The following is a 23,050-nucleotide window of genomic DNA, read 5'->3' as shown; positions in this document are numbered from 1 at the left end:
TTCCCTTCCCACTTTGGGCGACAAATACAAAAGGAGCATATTATGGATGCAATGCTGAACAATGCAAACATTCACGAGATGAACTGGAAGGGGGTTTTTAGGAGATTCAGAACTCAAGGGCGCACTGCCTAAGTTTATACGTTACAGTGTGTGAAGTGAAATGTTGCTGTGTAGTGCGTATAGAGCAGACGGGAAACACCCTTAACCGTCCAGAAAAGTCAACAGACTAAGCAAAATTACAAGGCAAAGCTCTCGCAACTACAATGTGTTCTCACAATTAAGGTACAATGACCGATAAGAATAAAAGCACAGAAGCAGATTCTTTAGTGTGTTTCTTCTTGTCACAGCAAGATGTAGGTTTTATTTTCTCCAGACTTGAGGAATGTCACAATCGCCGACACGTGTTTCGTCGTGTACGGTTGAGTCAACACGACTCTTCAGGGCTGGTAATACAAAAATAACGTATGCATGTTAATTTTTATGTCATATCATGGTGACATACTGCATATGGTGACACGAGAGAGCACCAGAGAGTCAGAGAGGAGACGGAGACGCCAGACACTACCGCACACCGCAACAGGCAGCAGTTAGCGGTTAGCGAAGAGCACGCCAACCGGCCGGCAGCCGGCAGCCCCCACCGCCGCACAGCTCCCTCCACCTGCGGTGGCGGGGACACTTGACCCGAGGCTCCAGCAGACCCTGCACCCTGGACCCTGCACAGCCTAGGCGCACCAAGTGCCAAGGCGGACGCCGAGCTGACGCCGAGCTGCCGGGGATCTGAGCAGGACGAGCGCAGCAGGGTGAGCGCCGGCAGAGTGCTGGGAGAGCTGAGGAGGTGCCGCGAGTGACAACGGAGCCTGACAGCCGGCTGATCGAGCCGAAGCTACAACTCCACCCCTGACCCCCAAAAACTCAAAAACAAAAAAGCCTCAAGCCTCAAGCCTCCAGTTGCAGCCACCCAGCGCCTGCACCAGCACCAGGCAGCACCAAGAGGAAAGCGTCTAAGAGGACGGTGGCAGCGAGGAGCAGTGGTGCAGGTGCGAGGTAAGAGGCAGAAGGCGGGGCAGGGGGGGCAGCAGGGAGCTAGGGGGAGCCAGGGGAACCAGCAGCGCAGGACTGGTGACCTTCTCACCACCTCATCACCCCACCCTGCTCGGGGCACAGCCCCATACACTGCTATAGCCCCACAGCCCCACACAACGCAACAGGAAACAAAGCAGCATCCGCGGACTACTGCTCAAACTATCATATCTCCCTCCGACCCACAGACCCTAGGCGAGACTCTAACCTAAGCCTAAACCAGTGTCAACCGGGGGCCTGCCATAGAGCCATAGAGCCTGCCACAGACACCGACGGGGGCCCATACTGACCTCTACCCTCTATCCTCTGCCAACCCCATCGGCAGAGCAGTCTCTACTCCCCACTTGCCCTAACCCTAACCACAAGGCGCAAAGTGGGGAAAAGTGTAAAGGGCAAAGTGACATAACACAGGGACCAAGGTGTGGTGATAGCAAGAAGGCGAGCAGAGGGGTGTTAAGCGACACAACACGAGGCAACGTGGCTAACAAAGGCAACAAGTGGAAAACAGGGAAGGCTTAGAAGGGACCAGACACTAAACCCAGCAGACCCCAGGACGCCAGGAAAATCAAATTTAAAAAGGAAAGAAAAGAAAGCAAAGAAAGCAAAGGAGACGCAGGATGAGGTCGGGGAGGATAAGGGACAACACAGAACATAATGCACCCTCGAACCTCACGAGAAAGCCTAGGCAGACCAAAAAGAAGCTAAAGAAGGACCTGATGGACACGAGCGATGCAAGCTGGGAGAACAGGGGGGAAAAAAAAGGAGACGAGGAGCCCTCTCAGTTGTCTCCCTTGCTCCCGGGACTCGCCAGCCCGGGAGGTTCGGAGGCACAAGGACACCGACACAACCAAACTAGTAGTAAACCATCTGTTCAACCCAAAATCTACACAAAATTCGCATTTATTAAAGATCCCAGCATGCTCCTCTACTTGAACAACAATGTCAATAAACCTAACCTACCAAGCCCACTCAACCCAATCAAAACTCACAGGATAATCCCCATGGAGCAGGGCCCAGAAAGTGCAGTATCAGAGGCGACATACACCCAGAATTCACAGAATGGGGCCTCACCGGGATCCCCAGAACCAACCCTGGGATCCCAGGAAAGCCAAATGGAACAAGAACTAGCACCAGAGAACAGAAGAAAATCAGAGAGGGGGAGCCAAGAAGCCACCATAATGGAAGATGAGAATACTAATCAAAAAAACGAAGACAAGGAGGACCCAATGGTGGGCTCAACGGAGAACTCGGAGAACCCGGGGATTCGAACTGTAAACCATGAAGCAACAGGAATCAAGGAGGGCTACAACACAAACCACACAACCCCCAGTAGTCCAGCAAGTTCAAGAGATAACTATAACAAGAAGGAGGCAAAGAAATGCGACCCTCCAGCACTCCAGCTGAGTCCCCAGGGCCGAAAAGGACCCCGCGAGGCTCGTCGAGGACAAGATATGACGGCAGATCAGGCAAAAAACAGGGGGCCAGCGGAAGAACCCTCCTGGGCCAGGACAAACAAAGCCCAAATGACAAAAACTCAAGAGGGACTAAAAGAATCATCACCCTCCAAGTACACATGGAAAATGGAAACGAGGGCACAAGTGACCCCTGATCCTGGCAATAAGCACGGTCCGAGCACAGCAGAGGTTCCCGACAAGGCCTGGCAAGCAAAGGGCAAATCCACACAGGAGCAACAGGACTATGGCGGTAGTCCTCTGCATACAACAGATCCGGAACAACTTGAAGAAATGAATCTAAAAAGGACGGTTGAAGAGCCAGTACTACAACACCTAGGCACAAAAACTCGGACTCAACCAGACTTGTCTTCACCGCCTAAGTTAGGTCTCACAATTCCCACAATCCCCATGCTGCTTGACCTGAACACCTCGTACTTCACTCCGGAAGAATGGGTAGAACTGGCAGCACCTAACCCAGAGGAACCGGAACAGGGAAAGCAAAGAAACGGCTCCAGCGACAGCCCGGAAAAAGAAAGGACTAAGAAGAACGTAGACATCTGGGCATCTCTCTTGCAGACAATGCAACTATCAGTTAATGCCATCCAGTATCAATCTGACAAGATGGATCTGCAACTTTCTGTCCTCAACACTCTGGCCACATACGTGGCAAATATTGACGGTAAACTAGCAGACCTGAACGATCTGATAAAAAGGGCACAAGCAGAGACACAGCTTACAGCATCTAACTGCACCTGTATCACCATAGTGGATAAACTAGCAACACTACCAGCAGCACTGGGAAACCTCCTATCTGATTTCAGGACGGTAGTCAAAAACAGCTATCCTCTCAGGCAAACCGAGGAGAAAGAACTAAACACAACTACCGGGCAAGATGATCCCCAACCAACACAGCATAAGCCCCCAAAGACTCTTACCAACTCGCCCCCAAAGACTCCTTCTAATTCACACCCAACAAGGGACAAAATAACTCAAATGAAGACACCGATCACCAATAGCTACCTAACTGGTCGAGTGCAAAATCCCGCAGCATCCACATCAGACTCAGATAAAAGTAATCCAAAAGGGGAAGCAAGCTCCCACCAACAATCCCAAGGAAAAGTCAGAAGAAAACAGAAAAGAAAGGGAAGAAACCAAAGGAAACTGACAGGGTGTATAGCCTGGGGCAAGGCCCACAACAGTGATCAAACAGCGACCAACTCTTTACAAACAAGCGTAATCAGGGAAAAGGAAGAAATAAACCCCACGACCGCCAACAGGGAAAATACGAGCCCAGTGGACAAAACTGGTATCGGCCCTACCCCACCTAGTGGCTCAACCACCAGCCCCGTGCCTAAAACCCAGAAAGACACGCGGAGTATGCCAGAAAGGGGCAATAACATAGGGCCCGTGGAGAACAATGTGGGGCATAATCAACAAAAAACTTCAGACCCACCTGACAGTGACACTCAAGAAAGCACAAAACAAAATACGGCGCATCTTGCCAATAACAGCCCTGGAAATCGGGCTGAAATGCAAATCATAGGAAGTCCCAAGTTGATTATAACGACAAGACTAAATCTCCCAGGCCGCAACCTACGAGAAAGTATCATAAAGACTGATCAACCCAAAAAAAACGCTCCAAAGGCAACCTTTATCCCAGGGGAATCCAAACCCGCCGACGAAGAAAACACCAAGGCAAGAGATAAGGGGCCAGACGGATCAACAACGATAGTAACATTCCACCCTAAATACCACTCCAGAGGTCCAATGGACTTCTTAAACAGGGGAAACATCTTGCGGCTACTAAAAACAATAGAGACCCTTAAAACCATCACATCAGCAGACCTGGAATCCGTTGAATTTATCGAATCTCGGAGCCATCCTGGGGCAGAGTCGACAAAAACCACATGGACCACAGGAGAATTCCCTGAAAGAATACTAAAAGAAAAGGAAAGATTTGACTCTTGGGGCATAGAACTTCAAACTTTCTCGCCCACAAAATACCCGGAACCCTTCTTATACGACAGCTTCCAAAAGAAGTCCAAGGAGCCGATTCTCAAAAGAACTGTCTTAAGAGGAGCCAGAAGCAAAACGCCAGAGAGACAACTGCACCTGAATCTGGAAGAAACAAGGTCACTGACTAACGACAAGAGGGCCTCACCCAATTGGAACTGGCTTGCAAAGTCTCTAAATGCGAAAGAGACAAGCCAATGACAAACAAAAACAAAAACAGCCAACAAACCTAATACCCTAAGCATATGTTCATGGAACATCAACGGCACCGGGGACAAGCTCACAGACATTGACTTAGGCAATCACCTGACAAAATTCGACATCATCGCCATACAAGAAACTTGGACCGAATCACCTCCAATTCTGCCAGGGTATACACTGAACTCCTTACAGCCCACCCAGAGCTCGCTTTTCGGCCACAAGAAAGGAGGCCTTGCTACCTACAGTGCATTAACAGCGATATTAAAAGTAGACCAGCTAAATTACAACTTATCTGCCCCAAATGCAATGTTAGCTCTACGACTGTCACCCCGCGTGCAAGACCCAAACGAGGATATAATCTTTATAAACCTCTATCTACACCCGAGGGAGAAAATGAAGGGAGCTCGACAACTGAAGGAAGAACTTGTGAAATTGGTGAAGGCTGAGCTCACGAATAACATCATTATCTCAGGGGATTTTAACCTAAATTTGCTGAGCGAAGCCGCCACGGGCACTAAATATGATGAGGACCCATTCGCCTGGGAATCTAATCGGCAAGACCGCACCGCAGGGGGCAGAAGTACAAAAACTACAAGGACCCTGCTGGCTTCACTAGAGGAGCTAGGACTTAGGGCACTTAACGGAAGATTTCCAGGGGACCAACCGCAGTCAGCAACATTTCACAGTACCCAGGCAAGCTCCACCATAGACTTCACTTTTGTATCCCGTAGTCTATACCATAGAGTTGTAGACTTTAGAATTGGTCTTACTGACTGTAGTGACCACCTGCCTCAGGAAACAGTAATGCACATATCAGCGACACTAAAGCCTCCCAACTCGAACAACGTAGGCACAGACTTCACATCAAATGAAAGACGGGTACAATGTAAAGTCTCCAACCCAGAAAAACTACTAGAGCAAGCGATACGCTCCCTCAACGAAGCTCAACGTATTACGCACAACCCGATAACAAGCTGGGAAGTGTTTGTAAAACAAATGAGAGACACCGCGCAGAGAAAAGAGCTTGAAACACGAACAAGAAACTGCTGTAACAAGACACAGAAAAGATGCAACAACTTTCGAAACAGCAGCAGGCTAAAAACACTTAAGACAATGATAAATCGGACTCTACGAAGAGCTACAACAGATCCGTCCCTCCTCCACGAGCTCAGACAGCTAAAAGGAGAGCGTAAGAAATTAATATGGCAGCAAAAAAGGGAAGAGGAAGAGGCTTTTTGGGGAAAACTCCTACATGATGCCAAAACAAATCGCAGTGCGCAGTTCTGGCAAAAGATCAATGCACAGATCAATGGAAAAAATCGAGGGATTGACTCACAGGTGACAGAGGATGACTGGATAATCTATTTCAGTAGTCACTTTAGTGAGAATAAAGGAAGGGGGAAAGAAACAGGCGCCGACAATGGAAAGACGGACGAATACCCGTCTCCACACCAAGAACATTGGAGAACGAACGAAGCTGTAATAATCACGACGGAACAAATTATTAAAAGAATTACAAAAGGCAGAAGAGACGGAGCCCCCGGCCCTAATGGCATACCACCAATAATATTTAAGCAGGACCCAAAATATTGGGCAATTAATCTCAAGCCAATGTTCGAAAAAATCTGGCAAACATCCACAATCCCACAATCCTGGAGGGGGGCATTTATATCCCCAATATACAAAAAAGGAGATAGAAAGGATCCTAAAAGTTATCGGCTAATAGCCCTTCTAGACAACGAGGCCAAGCACTACGCAGGCCTCTTACTTCAGGAACTAACTCTATGGGTAGAAGAAACCTCAACAATCCCGTTCAACCAAACCGGCTTCAGGAAAAACATGGGGACATCTACCAATATCCTAGCCCTGTCATTACTGATCGACTCAGCGCAAGAAGGGAACTATCCCTTGTACCTGTGCTTCATAGACTATAGCGCTGCATTCGACCGGGTAGACAGAAACCTCCTGTGGAAAAAACTGAAAAGAATGAACATCCCTGACGACCTACTGAACCAGCTAATTCTCCTGCACAGCGACACGTGGGTGCAGGTCAAACTAGGCCCTGGAGAATTCTTAACCAAGAAAATTCAAACCTAAACAGGTGTAAAACAAGGCTGCGTTTTAGCGCCAACCCTATTCAACCTTTTTATGGCTGAATTATCCACAAAATTAAACGCAAACAACTCACATGCTCCAAAACTAGGGGGCAAACAGCTTTCTTCCCTATTCTACGCCGATGACCTGGTGCTGATCAGCCGGACACAGATTGGGCTACAAAGGCTCCTCGACATCACTGCGGAATACTCCAAAGCCAATAAACTCTGTATTAACTACAGCAAAACAAAAATCTTGCCCCTTAATTATCGTAAGAAAAATCTACCATTTAGATGGCACTTGGACTCGAACAAACTGGTGACCACAAACAAATATTGTTACCTGGGAGTGATTATAGACGATAGGGGTAGCTTTAAACCACAACTGGATGAGATCAAGAGGAGAGGCTTAATGATAGCAGCATCACTTAGGAACCTCAAAAACAAAATCGTTGGCCTAAACCTCGCCCCCTTCTTACAAGTAATCCAAGCCAAGCTGATTCCATGTATCACATATGGAAGTGAAGCAATGAGAGGGAGGGACACGGGAACTCTGAACAGAGTAGTCTCAAAAGCAATGCGCATCATGTTCGGTCTTCCGAAATACATCTCACCGGCGCAGATCCGCCTAGAATTTGGGATGGCCAAAGAAGAACTTGCACTTAAGGGAACTTACCTTAAGACCTGGTACAAAATAAGCAGAGGAGAAGAAAACACCCTTAACGCACTCCTCTGGAAAGAGCTACAAAGTAAAAGCAACAGCCCAGCAAGACACTTCCTGGCGGATGCCATCAATCATCTTGGGGCAAGGCAGCTATGGGACCTCCAAGGGAGCCCATTAGGCTTCAAAAAAATCATAAACAAAATCGTCAAGAAAGAAACCCTCCTGCAAGACAAAGCTTCACTAGCAAAGAGAGCACACGGCTGGCTGACCGTGCAAACATATAATAAACTTACTCCACAGTCGTACCTGGTGAACAGCTTCTCCAAATCAACAAAAGAATCGTTTTTAAAACTACGACTTGGAGCGCTACCAGCAGCGGACCATATGGCCCCATGGCTGCGGCCACCAAAACCAGCAAAATGCCGCCTGTGCAGAATATACGAGGAAAACATCACACACCTCATAACCATCTGTAAAGAGCTGCAGCAAGACCGGAAGAACCTATTGAGACCCTTATTTTTAAATAAGGGAATCAGGTCTTGCAGAGAAGCAGTTTTGAGCTGCTTCAGAGGAGATGACGTGCAGATGGCCTGCCGACTGGTAAAATATCTCGGAGTGGCAGAATCCAGGCTCAAAACGACGAGATTACAAGTGGACACTGATACCACCTACATAACATCACCTGCTTCCAGCCCTCAGACCGGGCAAGAAACCCATACAGATCAAGAACATTAAATCATTTCCCACAAGAGGCACGATCATCATGGGAGATAGCCGGTCTGCCCCCGGTGGGGAAAGAATAACCCATTTGCCGGAAGCAAGCGCCTGGACAGAAGTACAAATTCCTACTTAAAACAGAAATATATCCGTATTTAATGCTGGATGAACATTGTCCAACCTTTTACGGTTTTATACCGACCTTTTTAATTTGTTTCCTTCTTCTTTTAACTGACCATTTCTTTTATCGCTAAAAGCTATTTGTAATGGTTTTTATTAACTGTACAATAAAGCATTTACTTACATATGGTGACAGAGGTGCATCCAACATGCAGTAGTGGCGTGCGTGTTCATTCGCACAAAGTGAGTGTGATTGGTGATGTCGTTTAAGACATGTGAAATATATCACTATAAGGCTGTGGGTGGTTGGCCTAGTGTGGTGGTGCACAAGTGGTGAGATAAGGTGATATAAACGATATGTGTGTGGTCGTTGTTCGCTCGCACACAGTGGTCCAGCAATCCGAAGGTTTGTGAGGTGGTTGGGCATCAAAGAAGAAGTGTTTAAAGTGAAGTGGTTTGAGAGAATGTTAGTGATAGAATCTAGCCGGAGCGTCTACGTGACGTAGCAGCGTGAAAAAACGGCGGTGTTAGTTATAGATTAAGGTCAAACAGACTCTCTCCATGCGTTTGACTGGGGTAATGTGTGACATTGATCCACATTCGGTCCATCACTTGTTGTTTTTGCAATTGCCGTCCCACCAGAAGCATTTAATTTACAGGCTCTGGGAACATGTAGTACCACTTTACGGAGGACTTGCAAGCAAATGTGTCAGTTGGGTGTAAGCCAATGCTACCATGTTTAATGGAGAGAGCACAAAGACTATAACAATGGTCCTAAAGCCAGCATAGACTAAGTCAGCAAAAATCAGGATGTTGGAAGGCAAAACGATGGGGAAAAACCATGTCCAGGTTGCCTGGCCCATCAAAGAGTATCCTACATGCCACAGCAAGTCTCATCTATGCCTTCAAAAATACAATCACCCCATTCTTATGGAACTCCATTCACTTCCTTGCTGGCCCGCACCATCTTCAAAACAAGCTGTTTAATTTACAAAGCCATCATAACCAGCATCCATTATTATCTGTGGTTGTTCTTCGCACATCCGTAGCTAAAACACGATCAGAATGCAGACTATAAAGAGTCAAATATATTAAAAAATGTAGCAGGTCTCTTCCACCTTTACACCCAAGACCTGCAAAAACATCCTGTACCCATCAGGACCTCTTTACAGACCACCACATCACAATGAATTAACATCAAATTAACATTAAATCAGCATTCAAGTAACCTCTCCTATCACTCATTGTCTCGATGCTTCACTTTAACCTTGCACTGCACTTTGTTTTTTTTTTTGATAGGTTAAAACTATAGAACTACCACATAGATACATACTGAACCAATATGAGAAGAAACAGTGCTAACCTATTATAAAGGGTTTGGGGCCAAAAGAACAATTGACTTTGGTTTTCACAATGATAGGATGGGCAGACAATTGTGAAAATGGGAGGCTACACCTTTTACTGGCCGAGAACAAATCCTGACCTAAGAAGGCAGGTCATAGGCTTTCAAAGATAAGTAAATAGCATTGGAAAATATACACGAAGAGACAACTGCTGGAGTTAAAGTGCCTCCTGTAACAAAAACTGTCCTTCGTCTACCTGCAGGCAAGTGGGAAAACCTGGCTGAATGGGAAATGCTGCACAGCCCTTACATATAGTAGAAAGGGGGAGTTGGGAGATTCCCAGAGTGCACAAGAGCTAACAGTCTGAGGACAGCATTGGAACAAAAGGGCCTGCCATCTCTCTTCTATATGCAGGGGATAGAGTGTTACTCATGCACACTCTAGGACAATGTTGTCTGTTTGGATTAGCCTCACTCAATAGCACATTTAGAAAGAAGAAGGTCTAAGAGACGACGAGAAGAACTATTACTGTACTTTCTCATTCCAGAAGTCACACAGTACGAATGTAAAATCAAAGCACACACATTGACACTACATAAGAGATACTTACATTTTATAGCCCTACCACCGCCTGTGGTGCCCTACTGAACCTCAGGATTACAGACACACTGCAACAACTACATTTGGGAGCTCAAAACAGGGTTGACACATTTCTCCATGTTAAGCAGACAACATGTAATCATCCCCACAATTTCATTTAATATACTAATATGCTCTCTGAGTTGTATACCTCATTTGTTTCAATTACATCAATACAGGGTGAACCAGTACTGTTAAAGTGTATTTCAATCCAGTGCATATTTTAATCTCTCAGTTATAGGGTGACTTTAAGGAGGTTAGGGCCTGAGATTCGTGGAGGGTGGGGGGGGAGGAGGGGGGGGGGGTTTATTCTATTAGTTATCAAAATAGTGTAGCATTGAACCTTCACAGATTAGTGCAAAATGTTTAAATGTAACCCAATTGTGTTCTAGTAAGATGATAGTCTGAAGTAACTAATAACAATATTTGTAAAAGTACATGTTCAGAACCAAAAGCACCAACGTTCTCTATCACTAAGTAGTAGGAAGGAAAACCTAGCTACCTTACCATAGTTTCAAATCACTTCATAATTTGTGGTTACACAGAGACAGTATAATATATTGATTTAGAATAAATAGCATATTTTTATATAGTAGCGTCCTCCCCTGCTCTGTTGCATGCAAATGAGTACGCCACACATGGAGCTCTGGATTTATGCCTGTATTCCTCTGCATACAATCACACACTATTCTCTGATAATGTCAGAACTGTTAATACCCACATCTTAACACCACCCAGCCAGTTACATAGTGCAAACCATTGAGCACTGCCCTGCCAAAGCTCGGGGCGCCCGCCTGCCAGATTACGACTCTTTAGTAGTCAGGCAGGTGGGCGGCGTGGTGGTGACTCTTTAAATACAGTTGTGCCATTAAAAAAGACACAGCAATGGGACCACACTACAAGGTTCTTGCATGGCATGGACTCGAAAGTCCATGCTATGAAGGAACCTTTGTGCATGTACACAGGTTGGCACGTTATACCTTGTAAGGCCCCCTTTCTTTCCTATCTGCCAGGGTTTTCATGGTGCACAGCCATGAAAAGCCTGATGGAGATGAACTTCATAATATGCTTGGCAGGACTGTGGTGGTCCCTCAAGCTTGCAAAAATGGGAAGGCAAGAACTGGACGAAGCTCCTAGAAGAACATAAATTGTCTCTTGCCCAGATACTGCATACAAATGGTAAAACAAATGCCAACGTGCACTCAAGAATATGTGAAACTCAATATTCTGCCAAAAGTTGTTGCAGTGTGCGTCACCCCCGACGCCATGTCTGTGGCGTTGATATGCTGATCGCTGGTGTGTGTGCAGGAGGAAAAACCCTTCTTGCTGGTGTGAGCACTATTATCAATACCACCACTAAGTATCAAAAAATGTTCAAACCAATCTTTCTAAAAAATTAACACTCTTTAAACCAATGTTGAATCCAATTCTTGAATTTTTAATGTTCATTCAATGCAATAATACATCATGCATTTTCTTCCATGATTCGTTCAAGATTCAATCAGTTCACATCTTTATGCATGAAATGCATTTCGGGTCATCCATTGACCCTTCATCAGGGGTTTCCCAATCAATTCTGAAAAAATGGAAACAGGAGACTATTCGTCATGCAGTCCACATTAAGTCATTATATTTGGCACGGTGTTTAGTTTATTTTATTTTCGATTCACAATTCGGTGCGTTTACGTCCTGTTAAAGCACGGACCATTGTTCTACACATCTATGAGTCGGATTTACATCACTGTGCATTTCACAACTTAGTTACCGTTTACCACCCCGAAGACGGTATATTCACTTTTCAATTTCGGGCTATTTGGTCAGTAGCTTCGCCAACAAATAAAAACTGATCTGAGCAGCTGAGCATTTTTGTAACTGAGTTACCACCCGGAAGACGCTATATGCACTTTTTGACTTTGGGCTATTTGGTTATTAGCTGAGCCAACAAATCATACAGATCTGAGCAGCTGAGCGTTTTTTACTGAGTTACCGTTTACTACCTTTAAGACGCTTTGTGCACCTTTTACTTTCTGGTTATTTGGTTATCAGCTGCGCCAATAAATCATTCCAATTTGAGCAGCTACACAAGCGGGCACACATTTTTATATTTGGCACTGGCATGACTCACCTTTTTACCGTTCTATTAGTTATTAGGAATGTTTTTCGATAATGGTTAGATCTGAGTATTTCGTTTTGGCACTGGCATGAATTCACGGTTATGTTTCACATTTTTACTTTTGCATTATTTATCGGGTATCTCCAGTGAGCACCAGAAGATCTGCAAACGATGTACTTATAATGTCTTCATGTGGATGCATGACGAATAGGCTCCTGTTTCCATTTTTTTTAATTGATTGGGCAACTCCTGATGAAGGGTCAATGGATTACCCGAAATGCATTGGGTGCATAAAGATGTGAACAAATCAGGGATGATAATGCATGATGGATTAATGCATTGAATAAACATTAAAAATTCAAGAATTGGATTCAACATTGGTTTAAAGAGTGTTACTTTTTAGAAAGATTGGGTTGAACTTTTTATGATACCCAGTGGTGGTATTGATAATAGTGCTCCCACCAGCAAGAAGGGTCCTCCCTCCTGCACACTCACCAGGCTTTTCAAATGCACTCCTCTGCAGGGTCTTTAACGTCTTAAAAGGCCATATTTAGGGTGTAGCAGGACTTCGATTCCGCACACCCCACCTTCAAATTGCTTTAATCGAATCCCGCACTCATCACCAGCTGTAGTGTCCTCCCCAGCCCAGAGTGTGCAAATGAATATGCTACTCAGGGAGCTCTGGATTGTACGTCTTTATTTCTCTGAATATGATCACACACTGTTCTCTGTTTATGTCATTACCATTAATAACCACACCTTAACAACTCCCAGCTGATTAAGTAAATCCTCTGTTGTGTCCACCCAGAACCGCAAGGGTCTCAGCACACAGAGAGGCATATTTACAAGGGCATTGAGCCACCAGAGGTTGACTTTTTCAGATGCTCTGGTGGCACTGTGCCCCGTTCCATATTTACAAGGCGGTGCTAAGCCACTTTGATTGGCTTATCGCCACCTTGTAAATATGGGTCTCCTTGCCACAGTTTTCTGCACCAAAAGGGCATGCAATGGGTGGTGCTGTGGGCGTACCTATGCATCAGCCATTGCTTTTTGACACTGCCTCAGATTTACAAACACCTGTAAATCTGAGGCAGTGCCAACAACTAACGCCTTTGAAAAGGAGGTGCTAGAGTGCCATAACAAAGAGAAATGCTATTATTTCTCCTCGTTTTTTGCTCTTTCTATGTGTGCTGCAGAATGCAGCACACATAGAAGGAGCCAAATGCCATTAATTGATCTTTTTGTGCAGGAAAATGTCCCTTCCTGCACAAATACAACCATCCGTGCAATGCAGGCATCCATGCACCATGGTGATGACAAAGCGTGGTGCTACTGAATTGCTTGCAGCACTGTGTCATTTAGTTGTAAATATGCCCCATAGCTCCACGACACTGCATATGTGTTTTTATTTATCACTAACCTTGGTATATATCAGTGCAGCACTGTATTGCAAGTTATACAGGAACACCAAAGAAATTCTTTGACAGGCTCCAAAGGTTGCAAAATATTTAAACTAATTCATGACATACCCTCCACCCCAAAAACTGGTCAAGCCAGCACTGAAAGAATGTAATTGGCGCCTGCTGGACAGAGGAATCAAGTTTAAGGACCTAAGCACTAATCACAAAGTGCATTGGAGGAAAGGCACAAATTATTTACGCTTGGTAGCCTGCGCAGTATGAACCAAACCAGAATATTTGACCAATGACATGTCTTCATATCACTGATAGACTCGAGTGCCCCACATGAATGATTCCTTTTTAGGATGCCAGCACTCTGAAGTAACCAAAATTGACCATGTAGTGCCTTACAAAACGCCCAAATTAATATATAAAAAATAATAAGTAAATATATGAATATAGAAATATGTATGTCAGGAGACGGGATACTATAATAATGAGAAAACAAGTGTAAATTTAATTGAGTGAGACTTTGGACAAAGCAATATATTTACAGCTGATTCTCATACAATAGATATTTACGTCTGTTTGTCATCAGAAGAAGGAGTTTTAGGATGTAGGTCTCCCAGGGTCTGATTATGTGGACCAGCAGTTTAATTCAGACTGGGATGAAGTGAAGTGAAAACATTTGTTCTGCATAGATTCCCCCTCGCCAGACTAAACAGAATGTGGCTAAACAAGCTTTGCATTGTGAAAGAAAAGGATTTGCCACTGGGGCAACACCAAGGCAGTGATATCACACTATTGACTAAAAATGAGACAATGGGCACAGAGCACAGAGAAATTAAAACTATTTTTAATGTGTAGGAAATAAAAAAAAACAAAATGCTTAAATGTGTACGTTCCTCATAATATAAAATCAAAGCAAAAGTCGAATTACACGTCCCTATTTCAGAGAAGTAGAAAAATCTCAAATTTTATATGCAATTGATATCGATTAAGGTCAAGGTATTTTTTTCACTGTCTCCTTAAAAACAAGCTCATAGAACAACACAAAGATCTAATTATTTTTGTAAATTGTGGCCTGGAGCTAATGTCCACCTCTGCTGGCTGTGACGGGTTTAGCGGTATTAATGAAGTTTGGTCACAGGCCAGTGCGTAAATCCAGCTCAACTGACAGGTTCCCTCCCCTCTGGACTACTTGACTAATTACCTTGTATTAGGGTTGGAATACCCCGGTAAGGAATAACAACCATATTTCTTCAGCTATGACTGAAATGGTGCATTGCTCTGAAAACACGACATCCCTTCATATATTGTACACGGCCTGGCATAATTCTACTGGGACATACCCGTGTTTAATAGAGAGCTAACATCTCTTTCATTATATAGATATCTTCTGCATTCAGATCAGGTGCAATATTACTTCACAGAGAAAAAAAATATGCGAATATACTAACGAAGTTCATACAGAACTAGATGTGCAGACAGGGTCTGCGTTGGCAGCATCAGAAGCGCATAACAATGACGGCTTTCCTGGCTGATTGATTAAGCCGTATCTTTGCTGCATGTTGGTCTGTGATTAGTATTGGAATTTTGGAAAACGTTGGATCAATATATGCAAAATTAGGGGCATTAGAGATCAATCAGCCAGCCTTTCAAAGGCGGTAGCTACATGAACACTGGGGCCTACCTTTGTTTTACATTCAGTTTCTGTCTTCTGAAAGGGTGGCCTGCAGCCTCGTTGGATTGGCTGAGGAAGTGTTGGCTTGAATTTAAGCAAACTTGATAATAGCTTCTGTTGATTTAATGAAACCAGCAGGTCTCAAAAGACTGTCTGCTAGGCGGAATGCTCTTCCCGAAAGGTGCATGTTAAGGAGTAAAAATGTTAATGCAAATGTCTAAATGGCCTTTTTATGATTGGCAAAATTGCATTTGGTTGCCTGAGCTAGACAGCTCACCCAAAAAGACAATATGAGCATTTTGTAATAATTTGACATAACCACTAGATGGTGTCCTATGGTTGCAGTCTATACAAGCTATACACATATATTTCACATGGGAGAGAACCTGCTCATATGACTATTGTCCATACAGTGTTAATCAAATATTAGGATTCAAAGGCAGATCAAAAGTCACTAAATGTGAACAAAAGTTGCTCATTAAAGCTAATGACGTGTGTTTTACATGTGTATAAGACCGGGTACATACGGTATGAAGTTCCTTCACATATGTGATTGGTGTACTAAACCAAGCAACTGCAGATTTCAATATCATTTGAGAGATCTATAGGGAAGCAGGTGCAGTCTAAACAACGCCTGTCCTGATACCACAAGTAAGGAGGCAATGACATATTTGACCATTTAGTAGAGTGTGGGCTGTGACATCTACCTAACACCATAGAGAAAGTCATTGGTTGAGGAAGCGCCTCTCAACATAGAGAGGGCAAGAATGTGGGTCACGTTGCGTGAGAAAGTTGTTAAAAGGGAAGCCAGGTTGAGGGTAAATCATGATAAAAGTTTAGAGAAGGAAGCAACATTGTGTAAGAAGTGCTGGTTACACTGTGCACACATTTTTGCAAGCTATTAACTTACATTACAAAATGATGATGTGTTGATTATAGTCAGAGAAAGTTTTCTAGAATATAGGCTGTCCTTATAGCACATGTCATGGAAAGTGGTTTGATCATGACCGTAAATTGATATCCTGATGAGTGCTAGAAAATAAGAAAATGTTGTTACATTATTTGCTTGCTGAGCTATCTCTATCCTGAGGTTTCCTGGTTGGAGTCCTATTTTGCTGTCGTCTTGGACATCACAACATAAGTTTATTGGAGACCTGAAGAGTGATTTGGTCATGATGGTACATTTTTAGTTACAGATACCTCAGGCCGTTGGTTTAGTTTAAAGCTGACCCTCAGCAGGATTATATTTTGCCAACATAGGCTCAAACTTCTCATACATTATTGTGGTGTAAATTAAGAATAAACATTAGCTTTAATGTTCTAATACATGCAAAGGCATCCACAAAATCAAACAGAGTATTTGTGCCCAATCCGTTTGAAAATGACCCTTTTTATTTGGTCAACCCTATTTATTTGCAGAATTGTACTGATGTTTTTTAGTCTCTGCAAACTAAGGCAGTTCTGTCCAGTGCCCTGTATATGTACATGTGCCCTGCCCCATATAACATGTCACAAGTGGTTAATTCTTGATTGGCATATCCAACTCCTCCATAAGGCCATTGTATGTGGTATAGAAATAACACCCTTGGCATGTAAAGTTAAATGTGACGTGCGGATTGCAGTACTTATTGTGCCATCCACGACTATCACAAAGAATCATTGAGTCGTGGCCTAACAATGTAGCTTGATAGCTGCAGCTTGAACCTGCAGACCTCTTTTCATAGGATAAAACCATCCATTTTAAATTCAAATATGTAACTCTTGTCTAGGCATAGTGGCGTCCAAGGAAGGGAGCATAGTATTCAAAAGTGAGGCACGTAGAAATGTAATGTCTCCATGTCCCTACAGTGAAAAACTATTTTCACTGTTAAAGATTCTTGCTGTCCTATGATAAAATATTAATGCTGCTGTCTCAGGATTAGGACAAGCTAGATAACTTTTTCAACCACTACTTTTAATATTTATTAATTATCCAATTCACTGAGGACGTTGGATTTGTGGTAAATATTTATGAAAAATTACTTTTAGAAAATTACTTTATCACTCCCTGATGCTCCTGGAGGCTACTTTGTGTTAGCTTTAGAGCCCCTGCCCAGCCAGTGCATGAGCTTAATTGGTGAGAAGATAGCTCTCAGAGCAAAGACAAGGGCTCACGCCTGGTGACAGGATGTGTTGGGTGTGGAGAGTGTGAGACATATGAGCTCAGTAAGGGCAGCTCGGGAAGTTTCAGCAACATCATCACCTTGAAAGGGACAGGGGTGTGGCCCGTCCATTCAAATTTAGAGTAAGAAAAGACCTGAAAGAAGGGGACACCTTTGTTTTTTAATCCAAGTTAGCCAGTTGAAGCTCAGCTGAGTCGAAGGGGATGCTGGCCCCGGTACCAGATTCGTGTAGCTTAGTAGGAGGGACTGATCATTACCCTAAACACACCCCTGCCTGCCACACTAGCTCCCTCCAAGGGCAGAAGGCATGTGTCCTCTTGGATTCCCAATAGAATAGCGCTTTCCATGCCAGCTTGCAGTATAATACTAGTCAAATCAAGTCAAGTCATGGATATTTATTGAGCGACCGGGGGTCTCATGGCGCTTGCGTAGACTCCACCAAGTTGTCAATTTGTACCTTGGTGGTTCAATTGGTTAAATAGCTTTTAAGTCAGACAAGGGCCTTACCTAGGACACCCATCTCCCAGAGCTGTTCTTCTAAAATGCTGTGGGAGATGGTGTCAAAGGCAGCAGACAAATCTAACAGGACGAGCATGGCCGATTGTCTGTTGTCCTCGGCTAATCTGATGTTGTCAATAACTTCCACCAGCGCTGTTTCAGTGCTGTGGGCAGCCCTGAAATCAGACTGTAATGGGTCCAGTAGTATGTGGCTCTTCAAATGGGCAGTGAGTTGCCCGTTGATCAAAGACTCGAGGACCTTTCCAAAATAAGGAAGCAAAGAAATAGGACGGTAGTTGCTAGGAGGTTTGGGATCGGCTGTAGATTTTTTTAGGATATGCCTGACCCATGCAGCTTTTCATATAACTGGGACTTCTGCTTGCAAAATTAACACATTAAATATATCAGTGAGATTTCTGAGAAGCAGAGGGGTGACTGTTGAAAAAGGACGCAGTGGTATCAGGTCTACCGTAGAACCATATTTGATCTTGGCCAGGCCTGTTGACAATTCATCTGGGTTAAACAAGGTGAACTCCACTAACAGAGGGAAAATGCGTTCAGAGTCATTTACACATTTGTTTGCTATTTTAATATCATGTTGTGAAAAGGAATTGTGAATGGTGACAATCTTATCCTCAAAAACAAGGAAACAGTGTCCTATCCAGTCTTGTGAGGGAAGATTACCTGACTGAGTTGGGGAAGTGGTAAATTCTCCAAAAATTCTAAAAAAGCATCTTATTAGAATTAGCAGCCTTTTCGATCCTGTTAGAAAGGTTTTTTTTTTTAATTTTATTTTTTTATAAATATATTTTTATTGCAGAATTATAAACCACAGGATACAATTAATCAGCCAGTTCACTCGTGATATCCCCCCGTCCAATAAGAAATCCCAATCGTACACAGCCATTCAGCCCGCATCCCGGAGGCCGGGCGGCATATTACTTCATTCAGTAGAAAAACATCACGGAGCACGTCCCATAGGGACCATGGTTGAAATGTCGTTTTGCGTATCTGCTTTTACCCCCCCACCCACAACATCACTCCCGTCAGCCATCCCAGTGATAATCAGTGGTACCGCCCTTGTCGGGACCCGCCCTAGGCGCTATGGGTCTGTCACGCCTGGCCGCTCTCCCCAGCCATTCCACATTCCACACAGTACCCACCGTCCCAGTAGATCCAAGGTGCCCTAACGAGCTACCATCTAATGGCTTCCGGCCCACCCCAAACTCCCGTTAACCGGACCCCCCAAAGCCCCCCCTCCCCTGGCAACTGCTAAGGTGTGTGCCTCGTCCTGTTGAATTGGATGGATCCACTACAGTGCGTGGTACAATACTTCTGTGTTCGCCCCGCGGTGTCCATCGGCTTAGTTCTCACCATCCTCATCCTCTACCAAAGAATCACGCAAAGCCTGTACCACTAACTCCCATGCATGCGCCGCATCCAATGCCTTCTCATTCCCCATCTTGACAGCCTGCTTCATCCGGAGCACACTCTCGCAGTCAGACCACCGCAGCAGTTCATTCTTCCATCTACGCAGTGAGGGTCCCCCCCTGGACTTCCAATGCCACGATATTTCCCTCTGCGCCAATATCAGACCCAGGTCTATGAATTTGCTTGTCACCTTGGTGTGTTTAGTATGCGGGAACCAGAGCAGCAGGCACGCCGCCATATCGAATTCCACCTCCCTGTCAGTCACTTAATTCAGGAGTTCCCCTACCTCCGCCCAATAGGTCCCCAGGTGTGAGCACCCCCAAAACAAATGGTCCATGTCCGCTCCCAGAGACGAACACCGTGGGCATCGGGCATCCGGCACCTGAAAGTGCCGCTGTAATTTCTCAGGAGTTAAATAAGCCTTATGAAGCACATAGAAATGCACCTGCTGAAAGCGCGCATTTCTCGTGCCCTTCCACGTGCGCCGCAGGATGTGGCCCCATGCCGTATCCGGTATGGGCCGGCCTACGCTCACCTCCCATTTAGCCTTGAGCCCTTGGAGTGGTTCCAGTCCCTCATTCAGCATCCTATTATGGAGGCACGTCACAGCTTTGAACGTACCAGCCGCCATCACCACATATTGGCACGCCATAGTCGTTGTGGGTTCCAGGAGCCCCCCTTTCCAGTGCTTCTGTATGGCAGCCACCACTGCCGTGTGTAGGAGGAAACCCCCATCGGGCAGCCCGAACTGGTCCCGGAGCGCTTCGAACGGCGCCAAAGCCCCGTCTATGTATAAGTCGCCTACTACTTGCAGTCCCGCCTCTTCCCAATCCAGCAACGGGGACCAATCCCCCCCGTGCGGCAAAGCCGTCAGCATTCCGATCGGGATCTCCGGTGCATACGGCCGCGATGCCCTCGCTCTCCGAAGGCTCCTCTGCCAGCACAGCTGGAGTGTCCGCTCTTCCATGGTGAGGGCCCGTAACTCGAGCCTCTGTTGCATGATGATGTAGGACAGCACGTGGCGTTGTATCCCCCGATCCCGGTCCTCCTCTGGGCCCCGAAACACCCTAGCTACGTTCTGTGTAAGGACCTGCAACTGCGCCGCAAGATAATACAGCTCGAAGTCGGGCACAGCCATGCCCCCTTCCAGCTTGGGGCGAAGTAGCGTGCTCAGGGCCACTCTACGTCGGCCATGCCCCCATAGGAAGCCAATAATCATTGACCGCAGATCTCTAAAGACCCCCTGGGGAATCCAGACAGGCAGCGTTCGGAAATAATAGAGGAAGCGGGGGAGCGCCACCATTTTCAAAAATGCAATCCTCCCCAGAACCGTCAGCGGGAGGGTCGACCAGAAAGACAAGCTGCCCCTCAGTGCCCGGACACAGAGACCAATGTTGCCCTCCAATAGGTCCGCAGTCACGTGGTAGATGCGAACACCCAGATATGTGATGCAAGAGGGCTCCCATACTACGCCCAAATCGCTGCCCAGGACTGGCGATCCCGCTCGCAGCGGGAATACACAAGTCTTCGCCCAATTAACCTTAAGGCCCGACAGCCGGCCGAACTCAGACAACAGATCCATCGCTCCGACCAATGCCCCCGAGGTGTCAGCTAGGTACAGGAGCAAGTCATCCGCATACAGCGATATATAATGCCACTGCCCGCCGCTGACTATCCCCGCGTACCTGTCACCTGACCTCGCATGGACCACCAAGGGTTCCATCGCCAGAGCAAACAATAGGGGGGAGAGAGAACATCCCTGTCGCGTGCCCCTGCCCACCGGGTACGCTGCAGACACCAGGCCGCCCAAACACACTCTCGCCGTTGCCGAGGTATATAAGACCCTCGTCCACCTGCGGAACCACTCGCCCATGCCAAACCTCTCTAACACTCCATCCAGGAAAGACCATTCCAAACTATCAAAGGCCTTCTCGATGTCCACGGACAGGACCGCCGGAGCTCCCTCCCCGTCCAAGATGGCGTCCGTTATTCCCACCAGGCGGCGGATATTTAGCGCCGTGCTCCTCGTGGGTATAAACCCGGCCTGGTCCTTGTGTACCAGGCCCGTCATATGTGGGGCCAGCCTGGTGGCTAGGATTCGGCTCAGGATCTTATAATCTACCGTCAGCATGGATAGCGGGCGATAAGACCTCACATCCGCGGCATCCCGGCCAGGCTTTAGGAGCGGTACAATCAAGGCCTCCCGCATGGACCCAGGCAATGCCCCCGCTTCGAAAGCCTCCGTATACACCACCAGCAGCCTGGGAGCCAAGCTGTCCACATATTGTTGATAAAATTCAATCGGCAGTCCGTCCACCCCGGGCGTCTTGTTGCGGGCCATATGTTTGATGGCCACCCGTATTTCTGTGAGCGTGATCGGGCTACCCAGCTCCTTCGCGTCCTCCTCGTCCATGACCGGAAGCTGCCTCTCCCCCAGGTATTCCGCAATGTTCTGAACCCCCACTCCCAGCTGACTCTGGTATAATTCCTCATAATACCCCCTAAAACGTTCCAATACCGCTGCCTGGGAGTACACCACTTCTCCCTGCGCATTATTAATGCTGAGGATCGGGCAGCCCCTAAGTTCCGGGTTAGCGAGTCTGGCCAAGAGGGTACCCACCTTGTCCCTTTCTGCATGTGCCCTGATGATATACTGCCTGTAGTCATAGCACCTTAAACGTTCCGTCTCGGTGGCAACCACTTCCTTCGCTTCCAATAACTGGGCCTGTAAATCTGGCCTAGCCGGCCTGCGGCGCTCCAAGTCCCTCAAAGTTTCTTCCGCTTTCATTAGGTCGTTCAACACAGTCGTGCGAGCATTCGAGAACCTCCCCAGACACACCCCTCTCACCACCACTTTCATTGCATCCCATTCAGTGGACCTACTAGTGGCCGTGCCCTCATTCACTCCGAAATAGCTATCAATGCCTTGCCGAACCGTGTCGCTGAACACAGAATCCTCAAGCGTCTCCGGCCGAAGCCGCCATGTTGGTATCACTGAGCGCTCTCTCTGCCACTGAACATGTACCAATAGGGGGTTATGATCGGAGATAGTCCGAGCCAGGTACTCCGCGTGGGAAATCAATGGGGCTAGGGATCCACCACAGAGCACCGAATCAATCCTGACATGCAGATCATGGAGAGCAGAATAAAAGGAATAATCCCTGGCTCCCCTGTGCCGCTCCCTCCAGACATCCAGCAACCCCCATCGTTCCTGCCAGTCCTTCCTGTGCGCGGCCAGCCTGCGCACCGGGGAGTCCACCAGGGGGGGATGGGACCTATCCAGAGCCACATCCGTGATCGAATTGAAGTCCCCCCCTAACACTACCGGGCCCGCCAGGAAAGAGGCCAAGGACCCCGAGAGGCTATCGAAGTATTGAGCTTGATCAGTGTTCGGTGCATATACACAGCAGAAAACCAAATCCCGTCCATATAACCTCC

The sequence above is a fragment of the Lissotriton vulgaris genome, chromosome 10, assembly GCF_964263255.1.
Source record: "Lissotriton vulgaris chromosome 10, aLisVul1.2, whole genome shotgun sequence".
Classification (NCBI taxonomy): domain Eukaryota; kingdom Metazoa; phylum Chordata; class Amphibia; order Caudata; family Salamandridae; genus Lissotriton; species Lissotriton vulgaris.
The sequence above is the reverse complement of the archived record's forward strand: the minus strand, read 5'-3'. Positions refer to the sequence as shown.